Here is a 12,753-nt window from a genome sequence, read left to right on the forward strand (position 1 = left end):
AGTTTATCTATGTTGTATCGTGTTTAGTATTTCATTCTTTATGAGACTGAGTGATATTCCATTGCATGGATACAGTATATTTTAGTTATTACTTCATTAGGAGATACTTCAGCTGTTTTCATTTTTTTTGGCCGTTGGAAATAGCCTGCTCCAAATATTCCTGTATAAAAATATTTTTGATGACATGCCTACATATTTTAAACTTGTCTGGCTGTAAACCTAATAGTGGAATTGTTGGGTTACATGGTAATTATTGTTTAAATTATTTAACTTATTGAGGAGGTGCCAAACTCTTCCATAGCAGCTTTATTATTTACAATGGCACCAACAATGCATAAGGCTTCCAATTTCTTGGCATACTCATCAATGCTTATTATTTTTCTTTTCTAAAAAATTAGTCATCTTAGGGAGTATAAAGTAGTGTAGCATTATGGTTGGGATTACCATTTCCTTAATAACAATGAACTTATTGGCTTTTGTGTTCCTTAGGGGGATGTCTAGGTCTGAGGCCAATTTTTAAATTGGATTATTTGTCTTATGTTGACTTGTAAGAGTTCTTTACATATAGTGGACACTAAGCTCTTTGTGTATATAAGATTACAAACCATATATCAAATATCAAGAATGATAGTGTCCTATGATGCACAAATAATTTAATTTTATGAAGTCTAATTTACGCACTTTGTTGTTTTTGCTCATGCTTTGGGTATTCTATCTAAGCATTCATTGCCAAATACAAAATGCAGAGTTTATCTTTACTCCTATGTTTTCTTCTAAGAAGACTTTTGTTGTTGTTGTTGTTATTGTTTTCTCAGTACTAGGGATTAAATCCAGAGCTTTTGCTGTAAACTACATCCCCAGCCTATTTACTTTCTGTTTTGTTTCAAGGTCTCTGTAAGTCACTAGGTTGCCCAGGTTGGGCTCAAACTTGTGATCCTCCTTCCTCATCTTCCCAAAGTTCTTGGATTATAGGTATAGGACATCATACTGGCTTCTTCTATGTTTTTTGTAGTTTGAAATCAAACATTTAGAGTTTTGATTCATTTGGAGGGGCTAATTTTTCATATGATGTGATCTGAGTCCAGCTTTATCTCTTTTTCTTCTTTTTTAGTGTACTGGAGACTGACCCCAGGGACAAACGTATGCTAGGTAAGCCTCTGTCTGTGAGCTGCACCCTCCCCAACTTCATTCTCTTGCAGGTGGATATCTAGTTGTCCCAGCACCTCTTGAAGAGACTATTTTTCTCCACTGGATGTTCATAGCATCTATGTCAAAAGTCATTTGGCCAAAGAAGTGTGGTTAAATTTCTACACTTCTACTTTAGTTCAATTTTTCTGTATGGCTAGCCTTATGTCAATACCAAATTGTTTTAATTACTGTAGCTGTGCAGTACATTTTGAAATTGGGGACTATGAAGAATTCCATTTAATTTGTTTTCAAAATTAGTTTGGTTATTCAGAATAATTAACAATTTCATATGAATTTCAGTTTGAATTTGTTTCATTTCTGTAGGGGAAAAGGCCACTGGAATCTGATAGGGATTGCATTCAATTTGTAGATCAGCTCGGGGAGTATTGCCATCTTAACACTGGTGAACTTTCCAATTTCTGAATGAAGAATGTCTTTCCTTTTATTATTTCTCATTGAATTCCTTTTAGCATTGCTTTGTAGTTTTCAATGTATAAAAACTTCATCTCCTTGGCTGAATTTATTCCTAAATATTTTATTCTTTGTGATACTCTTGTGAAAGCAGTTTTTTCTTAAAAATTTTGAATTACTGCTTATCAATGGGTTAAAGTATAGCTGACTTTTGGTATTGACCTTGTAGTCCACAACTTTGAGTAATTGATTAATGTTAGTCATTTGTGTGTGTTTGTGTGTGTCTTGTTTAAAACACATTCTGTATACGATTGTGTCCTTTGTGAAAATAGTTTCACTTCTTCCTTTCTAACCTGAATGACTTTTTTTTTTTTTTTGGTTTTTCTCCGGTACCAGGAACCAAACTCATGACCTTGCGCTTGCCAGGCAGGCGCTTTTTGCCGCTGAGCTAAATCCCCAGCCCTAACCTGAATGACTTTTATGTTTTTTATTTGGCTATTGTTGTGGCCAGGATGTTCAGTAAAATGATGCATAAAATAGCAAAAGCTAGTATTCTTTTGTTCTTGATGTTATAGAAGATTATTTCACTGCATACGATGTTAGCTATGGGTTTTAAAGTTGCCTTTTATCATTTTGAGTAAATTTACCTCTATTTTTAGTTTGTTGAGTGTTTTTAGCTCATCAAAGTTTGTTGGATATTATTAAATGCTTTTCTGCAACAACTTATATGAGCACTTATTTCTTGCTTCATTTTGATAATGTGATGTATTATATGATTTATTTTGATTTTAATAAATCTCACATGATCAGGGTATATGATTCTTTTATATGCCACTGACTTTAGTTTGCAAATATTTTGTGGAGAATTTTTTGCATATATATTGATTAGAGATACTGGTCTACTATTTCTTTGCTTGAGATATCTTAGGCCTTGGTTTCAGTGTCATACTGGCCCCATAGAATTAGTTAGGAAGTATTCTGTCTTCTATTTTTTTTTTTTTTTTTTTTGTACCAGAAATTGAACTCAGGACCTTGCACTCGCCAGGCAGGCACTTTTGCCGCTGAGCTATATCCCCAACCATTGTCTTCTATTTCTTGGTAGAGATATGTTCCTTCTTTTTTTTTTGTGCTCCTCTGACTAGATGATTTCAATCATGATTTTAATCATCCCCATCTTTAAGTTTGCTGATTCTTTCTTCTGTCTCCTGAATGCTACTGTTGATACCTACCAGTGTGTTTTTCAATTTAGGTATTGCATTATTTTCCATTCTATAACTTCTATTTGATTTCCTTCTTTAAAGTACAGTATCTGACATTCTCTGTTTCATAATATACTCTTCCCCTGCTTTCTTTTAGTTTTTTGGCCATTGTTCCACTCTGACCTTTGAACGCATGTGAAGTAGTGAATTTTAAATCTTTGTCCAGTAAGTCAATAATAATTTCTAATCATTTCTTTTTGTGCATATAATAAATGTGTCATACTTTATTTCTTTGCATGTCTCATGGTCTTTGTTGACAACTTGACACTTTGACTATTACAACGTAGGAACTTAGAAAGTCAGATTTCTCCTTCCCCCAGGAGTTTGTTGTTGCTCCTTGTCATAAATTGTTGTTTCTTATTTATTTTGTAAACTATTTTTTTTTTTTGGTCTTTTTGAGACAGGGTCTCACTATGCAGTTCAGGCTGGTCTTGAACTCACTTTGTAGCCCAAGCTGGCCTCGAATTCTTAGCAATCCTCCTGCCTCAGCCTCCTGAGTGCTGGGATTGCAGGCGAATGCCACCACACCTGGCAACTATTTTTTGAAAAGTGTGCATACTATATTGCATATGGTTATTGAAGTCTTTAAAGGTCTGGATCAAAGAAAATAGAAAAGAACATAAAAATCTCCCTGTCTTAGTAGCCTGTGTTGTCACTGGGACACACATTCCTGTGTTGTCACTGGGACACACGTTCCATGCTGCTTCCTTTGCCTTTTCTTATTTGCATAGAGCTTGGGGAGCAGTCAAGGCAGATGCTTAGGCCATGTTATGTGTCTTCTGAACATGATTCCAACGTTGCACATGAACATGGCCTAGTGGATTCCTGGCTCTGTTCCTCAAAAGTATCTCACTTTCCTTCCTTTTCTCCCAGGCCTTTTCCAGACTCCTAACCCGAGATCCTTCTCCTTAGGGAGCATCACACAGGTCTTTTGCCTTTGAGGACTTTGAGCACTGCCTGTTGTATAGCCAAGCTGCCACTTCTCCATCCTGAGAGCTCGGGGCTAAACATATACAAATAATTCCTTTACCTGTAGCTCCAAGCAGTTCTCAGAGGAGTCCAAAGACACAACTGTACTGGGTGTGTGGGTTGTTGCCCTCAAACACCACTAGTAAGCTGAGAGAAGTGGCCATGGGTCAAGGGTGAGTGAAAAACATCAACAAGATCTCCCACACATTTTCAGTTGTCTTTTTTAAAATTTAAATTAAAATCTTTGACTATTTTCCACAGCTCTGACAAAGTTGGTGTTGGTGGTTTTCACCATGTTTTCCAGTGTTTCTGAGAATGCTGGATTTCTTCAAGTTTCCATTTCTGCTAACATCCTGCCATGTGCTTTTAATTGTTCCTCTTATGTATATAAAATGTATTTGATTAAATATAAAGCAGGCACTATTTTTTTACTCAGTGGATTATTACTGTGTACTAGCCCATGCTAAAACTATCCTTAAAAGGAATAGGTAGCCATGAATAAAAGCATAAATATTGTCTCAGGAGCTTATGGAGAATATGTCAGATACCAAAACTACTACATCTTGGACACAGCAGGAACGAGAGACTTACAGAGACAAACCTGACAGGAAGGGACAAGCCAAACAATAGTGCGTTTAGCAATGACAGACAGTAAGAGGGGACAAAATTCAAACAGGCGGAAATAAACCAGTAGATGCAGAAGCAGAATGCTAGCCAATCAGGGAGAAGCAAAGATGCTGTAAAAAGTACTTAGGATCTTGCAAGCATCTCAATTAATTATGATTTGGGTATCTGAAATTCAGCATCTGATTAGGTCTCATGGATCCACTTCTGCATTTGTAAACAAAGATTTAGTGGAACACAACTACACGGATTCGTCTCTGTATTTTCTGTGGCCACTTTTAAGTTAAATAGCAGAACTGAGTAAACGCATCAAAGCTGAAAATATTTATTATTTAGCACTTTATAGAAAATATTTTCAGACTCCTGAATTAATGGATTGATGCTGAATTTCAAAAAGAAAGAAAAGAACGGAGCCTTGCTCTGCAAGAACGTGCACTTATAATACACAGCAAAGGAGGAATAGAGTATTAAGGAATATCCATTTCACTCTAATGTGGTACTAAAAACTTTTAATGTAAATAGGACCACCATATGATAAATATTAATAAATCTATTTTCTAATTAACTATATCTACAGTTCAATCTTTGTATAGCATTCCAAAATTCTTAATATAATATGCTTATCACTCTATTATTAAACTTTCCATGTAATTCTACACTGAAAATTATAGTGTGATTTCTGGCAGTAGTATGTAAATGAAATTATGCAACTGCAGAGATATGTACCAAACTTACAGGATAGTGAAATTGAAGAGGATATATACAGTTTTATGAAGATTATTTTAGTAACTAAGTCATTTGAGAGCAAGTTAGATATTGACTGACACCCTAATGTTAAAAGCAAGTGAGTTCACCCAGAGAGAAAGGAAATTGGAGAGTGTTATCTTGCTGACCTCAGGAAAGAAAAGAATGTTATTTTTGTTGTTGTTGTTGTTGTTATAACATCATGTACTCCAGGGAGTATGTAGTTTTATTTATTGAAAAACAAATTATACTACTACTGGTTTAAAGGTAGGACCTACGAAACTGAGAAAATAAATATTAAAAAATCATTTTAGCTGCAACTCTCTTCGAGATACCTTTATAATTACAGTATTTTTAATGTTTTGGCACAAAAGTTATCTAAACTTTATTTCTCAGCACCCTAGACATCTGGGACTGGCACTACACAGTTCTCTAGAAAATGTTCCCACTCACTCACCTAAAATCTGAAAGCAATTACCATAAAAATATCTGAGCAAACCTTTGGGAGCATCCCTGGCTCATAAGAAGATAAACTAATACACTTTGTATTGTCTTCCTTAATCATGAAGGAATTTCTGACTTCATGAAAATAAACCTGTTTCAGAATGAGACTCAGATTATCCACATGTACAAAGCACTATGTTTGGCAATCTCTAAAAATGGAGCATCAACTTTGTCTTTTGCCCCACTGTAAGACTATTACACAGTTAATGTCAAATTAAATCCAAAAAGGATATGTTAAATTCGCATTGGTTTAAAACAATTTCATTCAATGTTTATGAACATATTTCCTCTGGAGATGCTTTTGGTAATTATTAAAGGATACTTGAGCTTTTTTCTTTATATATCTATACTGCTTTCCAATCTTCTCAGTATGAGGAATTTTTTTTTTTTTTTTGGTACCAGGAATCCAACTCAGGACCTTGTACTTGCCAGGCAGGTGCTTGTGCCTCTGAGCTATATCCCTGGCCCATTATGAGGAATTTTTAACTGACTATCACAAGCGATAAGGCTGGCAGAGGCTGGGTGAACTAAGCAAGACACTGACATTTGTAAAATTAGAAAGATGCCTTAACCAAGTGGCCACTGACAATCAAAGGAATATTGTTTTTATGGTCAAATATTATGCGGGCTTACTGTGACAACCTCTAGTTGACATTTCAGCTGCTCCAGGCAGTTGATAATGACATAATTAAAGGGCTCACAAATTTGCAAAAGGTAATTTCTTCTTGGGCTGTGAAATTATGAACATATATTTTTCATATTTATCCTTGTTTGCTTTTGAAAATCACCATAGGGAACTCCAAGTGTGTTATTTTCCTGTGTACAGTGCTCTGTACAAAGCAATTCTTTGCCTTTGCTCTGCCTGACCTCTCATCTTCATCAGACTGTTCTGTGTAGAAAGTAACAGCAAATCCGACTGCGGAGGGAGAAGTAAAGAATGTAAGAAATAACAACAGCAAAATCCTAATTCCAAAAAATGCAACACCGGGATGTAGGCCTTAGAAATACACAGGGTTGCTCAGATAACATTGTAATCATCCAATAGATGATTACAATAGATAGATGAAGAAAACCAACTGATTAAAATTGACCTTCACATAAAAATAGAAACCACAGGCTTGGAAGTTTAAAAACAAACCCTATTTACCAATGATTTAGTAAGTGTAACAGTGAATTTGAGACAGAAAGAGAACAGCTTACAAGAAGGGCTGTAGAAGCTAAAATCTAAATTCGCAGCTCTGAAATAAGGCAGCAGAATATCATACAAGTTACCAACATTGCTCACCAGGTTTGGCATGATGAGCTGCTCAATACCCAGGACAATTATGAAAGGATGGATTTAATATGATTAAATGGAACTGAATTGAACCAAAAAAACTCATAAAGAATAATCTTGAAGTACTGTGAAAGGCTATCATTATTGGATCTTCTCTCCTGGCCTATGGAACCAAGAATGAGTCCATTTTAATCACTTTCTCTTTGCTTTGCTCTACCTGACCTCTCATCTTCATCAGGCTATTCTGTGTGGAAAATAACAGCAAATCAGACTGAGGAGGGAGAAGTGAAGAACATAAGAGATAACAACAACAAAATCCTAATACCAAAAAATGCAACACCAGGATACAGACCTTAGAAATACACAGGGTTGCTCAGATAAAATATACATGCATAGTTTCAGAGCCCAAAAAGAAATTTCCTTTTGCAAATTTGTGAACCCTTTAATTATGTCATTATCAACTGCCTTGAGCAGTTGAATTGTCACCCAGAGGTTGTCAAAGCAAGCCCGCATAATATTTGACCAACGCAAATCTATTTTAATCACTTTCACAAATAATAGTAGGTTACAGTAAACAAAAATTATACATATTATGGGGGGAGGCATAAATCCTATGTAATAGCCATCTTTTCAGCTATATTAGCACTGAGAATAATGGATCATAGAAACTGAAAGCTCACCCAAACCTTAGTGTTGTTTTACATAATTACACTCTGCATTACGGATAAGGAAACCGAGGTGCAAAGTGGCTTGTGAATATCATGTGCTAGATTTACAAACACAATAGCAAACACATGTACATACACAAATATATTCTCTCCTGGAGTGACCCATCATTTATCTTAATATTCACTTGGATAATTAAGCCTAGGGCAAAAGAGCTTTCAGAAACTGTGCTGTTTTCACACACACAGCAGGGTAAACTTATTAGCATGTGCACGAGGAGCAGCATCAAATCACTGTGTAAACACACACTTTAGGTTGTTGGAAAGGCACATACAAAACCAGTAACAGAACTAACCTCAAAGGAGACAAAGGAAGAATTAAGGTGTGGACAAGGAAACGTTAGTCTTAACTAATTTTAGACGAAAGATGCCTGTATATATTAGCTGTGTAAATAAAATATTAATTTTAGAATAGCATTTTAGTAAATATATAAATTAATGTTCACACACTGACACTTCTTTTTGTTCTTTCTTTGGTTTGTATTTTTAATAGAATTTATGACAAAGAACATAGTATTACCATCTCACTAATTCTAGTTGTACTGTTTCAAGGCCTAATCAGATAAATTCTGTGTTACGCACAGGAAGGGTTAGTTTTTTTCTTCTTGATTTGTACCATAAATACCATGTGTATTTTTTTCTGTCTGACAAATTACTGCATCAAAACCTCCCAAAAAATTAGATTTTTTTTCCTATGGTGCCTATTACTCTTTTTAAAAAGAGAATAATAAAAAAAGAATTTATTTTTATTTTTTATTCTCATTAATGGTTTGATCAAACTTGCATTCTTACATTTGGTAATCTGAGCAATTTCACTGAGGATAACAATATGTAATATAACAACTGCTGTTAATTCCTATCATTTTGTTATGGTATCTATTACTAAACCAAACATCTTATAATAAGAGTTAATATCAATTTAAAATTTTCTCTGAAAAAATTAGAAACTATCAGGAAGCTAATATCTTTATAAAGTATGTAATAGAGCTTCAGATGTACAAGTATTTCATAAAAGTTCCCCAGAAGTAAACAAACATAAGGTATTAAGCCAGTATTCCATTAAACTTAACTGAATCTATGAACATTAGCTGGGAACCTGTCTCATCCATTGCAGGTAACTTTCGATGATGTCTGCTATAGTTACCAAATGCGGAACAAGTAATCACTTTCATATTTTGATAATTTTCATACTTTAAAATGTAATTCAGCTTTCTGCAAGTGAGAAACCAAGGATTAAAAGATAAATCTATTGACTTCAGGTGACTCAGCAAGTTAGTTAACAACTACAGCTGAGAGAAATGTGCTGATCAGCACACATAAATGCAACTGAGGTAGAAAAGTAAAATGAGCATGGGAAAGATGGTGATCACAGGCTTTGTTAAGTATTTAAAGACGTACCTAAGCAAAGCTTTGCCTCAAATATGGAATTTTTTGCATTTTACTTTTCTGCCAAATAAATGTTGCTTTCTCTTAACCTCCAGGATTTTCTAGTGTTTCCTAATTACAATTAAATTCCTCCTTCTGTTTCTTACAGATAGAATATTAGAGCAAGTAGACTCTCACCAGTTCCTGGGTCAGCCATTTTGTAAACAAAGAGACTCTCAGCAATTTCCTGGTCAGCCATTTTGTAAACAAGTGGACTCTCACCAATTCCCAGGTCAGCCATTTTGTTAACTGCCCCCTCTTGTGACTACATCAAAGTTATACAAGTCTTACTGCGTAATTTTCCTCCATCTCCTGTGGAAAGCACTCTTACTGTGTACAGTGGAAAACTTCAAACTGCTAATAAATAGCACAGATTCCCAGGTTGGACAGTAGATTGTCTTTATGCCAAATAACTGGCTACAAAGAAGAACAGAAGCCTCCCATTACTGACTGGAAGTGTGAGTTTGAATTGGACAACTCTGGATGATTATCAGAGAACACATTAGAAGTTGTTAATAAGCTGACAACTTCCCACACTGCCCAGTGAAGTTTGTACCAACCTTTTTTCTCTTTTTTTCTTCTCTGCCTTCTTTATATGTAGGATTGCCAGAGTTAGCAAACAAAAGTGTGAGATGGGAGACATGCTGGAACATTCTTGTGGTTTACTTGTAATTAAAACTTAACTGGGAATCCTATATTTTATCTGGCACACCTACTCATCTGTAAATGACTTCTGTATTTCTGAAGACAATTTGGCCTTTCCTATGAGTTAGTATGAGATTTTATAGTTTAAATTTTTTTTATATGTTTAAAGGAGAAGATAGTTAAGGAGTAGTCATCTTTTAAGCTTCACTTGAAGACCTGCCACAAAAATTTGCCAGATTTAGTGTTCTACATGGTCCACAAGGATGTGATCATTTTTTTAAGGGCTTAGGCTTTGCAGGTCAAATTCTTTTCACCAAACTATTCCACTCTTCCTATCTAGTATGAAATGAGTATGTGGTGACCCATTAAACCTCATTTACAAAAGGAAGTGTTAGGCTAGATTTGGCTTACAGCTTGCATTTTTCCAACCAATATCACAATGAACTGGCACTTAAGTGACAGCCCAGTGACTGATAAGTCACAAGGCACCCACAGCCCCCTCTGTGAGAGGTATAAGCTCTTTTATTTGGAAGTTAATATAAACTCCTTCCTCTTCACCTGGTCCCCTCCAGTTCCCCTCAAGAAAAGCCAACCTCACCCTCATCTGTCTTGGCAGAACTAGACTTTCAGCTCTGATGAATGACACCTCTCGCTCCGGCTGTTCTAACCCACAGACACCTCCTAATCAGGCTGTTCTGGCCCATGGACATCCCTTCCCCAAAAATATTCTGGCCCACACACACCCTCCTTGAAAATTAGCTTTAAAAACCCCATGCTTTGCTCAGCTTGGGGCTGTCCTAGTCCGCTGGGTAGCCCACCATATCGCTCCCCCCAGTAAAGACTCCTTTCATGTCAGAAGGTCTGGTCTGGTTCTGTGTGTGTCTCTACCCTATCATATCAATGACATTGTATTGAACACTGGAAAATCAATCAAAGGTACTAGATATAACTGAGCTCCGTAGAAGTCATCAAAATAGCAAGATTGTTAAGGGAAACAAAAATCAAGTTTTTAAACAAATACCTTGCTCTATCCTGTAAAATGACTAAGATTTGAAACATTAACTGTAACTAAATTTAACACCTTACACTAGTACATAGTTCATAGCACAGAGAAACACTTATTTAATCAAATTATAACTATACATAATTAAACAATTTCTTTCCCTTTCATATTATCTACGGTACAGAACCTGAAAGAGTAAATAAAACCCAAAAGGCACACTAGATAATGTGAAAGGGAAAGAAACTGCTCAAAGGAAGGAACCACTGGGATGAGGGAAAAAAGAAAAAGAAAGAACTAGATAGATAGATAGATAGATAGATAGATAGATAGATAGATATAGATAACTGGGATAACTATACTGCTGATGTCTGGTGGTTTATTGAAAGGAACAGTTAATGCTTGATATTTTTAAAATTTTGACCAATTTTGCATGCTTATATCTGGTAATCTGAGCAACTGATATGCAGACAGCAATTTGCAGTATAACAACCACTGGTGAATTCCTACCATCTTGTCTAGTGAAGCTGTGTATTGTCTTTAATGTTTTTTTAAATTATTATTTTCTTACTCTCTGTAATGGTTTGATCAATCTTCCATTCTTACATATGATAATCTGAGCAACTTCACTGAAGATAACAATAGGTAATATAACAACCACTGTTAATCCCTATCATTTGGTTTGAAATCCTGTAACATTTTTAATGTCCTTGCTTTGTTTTGTTTGTATTTGGCTATTGTTCTTTTTTTCACTATTCTCTTTAAAATAAAATAAATACATAAAAATAAGGTAAGCACAAAAAAACATAATTAAGCTGTTTAAAATTTTAAAAACTGTGGTGGGAGCTGGGAATTCAAAGATGGAAAATTTGAACAAGAAAAAAAAAAGACATGGAAGGCAAATGAAAAAGTATCTTGTTACACAAGGGCAGCTGAAAGGCAGACAGATAACAGGATATGGCTGGAAGGATAAACAGACAAGACTGGAGTAGTTTCCATGACTCATAATGCAGCCACAGTAACTGGAGAGGCAGAGAGACTGATTCAAAGTGAATACAGGGAAAGTGAGTACTGCAGGCAGGAAGAGCCAAAGACCAAGAAAGGATGAAAGCGAGTGATATCTTAGATACCTTCCCTGGCCTGGCAAGATGTGTGGAAAATATAGACCACAGAGACTGGTTTTATTTATGATCTCTTGCCAACATCTACTTGTCTGCAATAGGAAGGTTAAGTTCAAAGATGACGTGTGTACCTTTTTTTGTTTTTTTCTGTAAGCATCACTTGCTGTCTAAGCAGTTTAGTCTGCTGGGAAGGATTCAGGCATACATTTAAAGTCAGTCATGCATGTGACACCAATGATATATTTTTAAATAAAAATGTTTCACTCACTAAATTTCAGAAACAAAGAGATGCAAAAGCAAACTGAGCCAGAAAAATCACTTATTAAATAGTTTTTTTTTATTTTTCAACAGCGTCAAAGCCAGAATAAACCTGATATTACATTAACTGAAAATGACTGAAATGAAGTAAAGAGATTGTTGTCATTGAATAGATAGCCCCATGACAATAAAAATGGGCTCTGTAAAGAGGGGACAGAATGAATGAATAATGGATTAACCCAAGATGTATTCTGAGAACTCAATCTGATGTCAGTGAAGATGTCCCAGAAGAGATACATGGAAATGTAGATATCAGAAATGACCAAGGTTCTGGTTTCATCAGAATTTGTCATTTGTCAGATAAAATTCTACCTAAATTAGAATGAAAATTTAGAAGCAGTGTCTCAAGATAATTTTAGCTACTGATGTGTTATCAACATGCAAATGATAAACAAACTATCTTAATAGAATGTATACACTGTGATCCAAATAAATCTATTTTAAAATTTCTTGTGATATTTTTTGCACTTGCCACACTAAAATATAGCATAAGAAAATCCTCATTCTAATGAAGTCAGTAGATATCCTGAAAGAAAAGAAAATA

The 12,753-nt window shown here is 35.2% G+C and overlaps 1 long non-coding RNA gene across 1 annotated transcript; it reads left to right on the forward strand.

Moving 5' to 3' along the window:
* Positions 1-1,109: 1,109 nt before the first annotated feature.
* Positions 1,110-12,387, forward strand: LOC106146637. The gene is made up of 3 exons (XR_001231166.1): positions 1,110-1,149; positions 9,235-9,357; positions 12,243-12,387. It is a non-coding gene; the product is annotated as an uncharacterized LOC106146637 (long non-coding RNA).
* Positions 12,388-12,753: the final 366 nt, after the last annotated feature.

Source organism: Chinchilla lanigera, unplaced genomic scaffold, assembly GCF_000276665.1.
Source record: "Chinchilla lanigera isolate Chin_1 unplaced genomic scaffold, ChiLan1.0 scaffold00087, whole genome shotgun sequence".
Classification (NCBI taxonomy): Eukaryota; Metazoa; Chordata; class Mammalia; order Rodentia; family Chinchillidae; genus Chinchilla; species Chinchilla lanigera.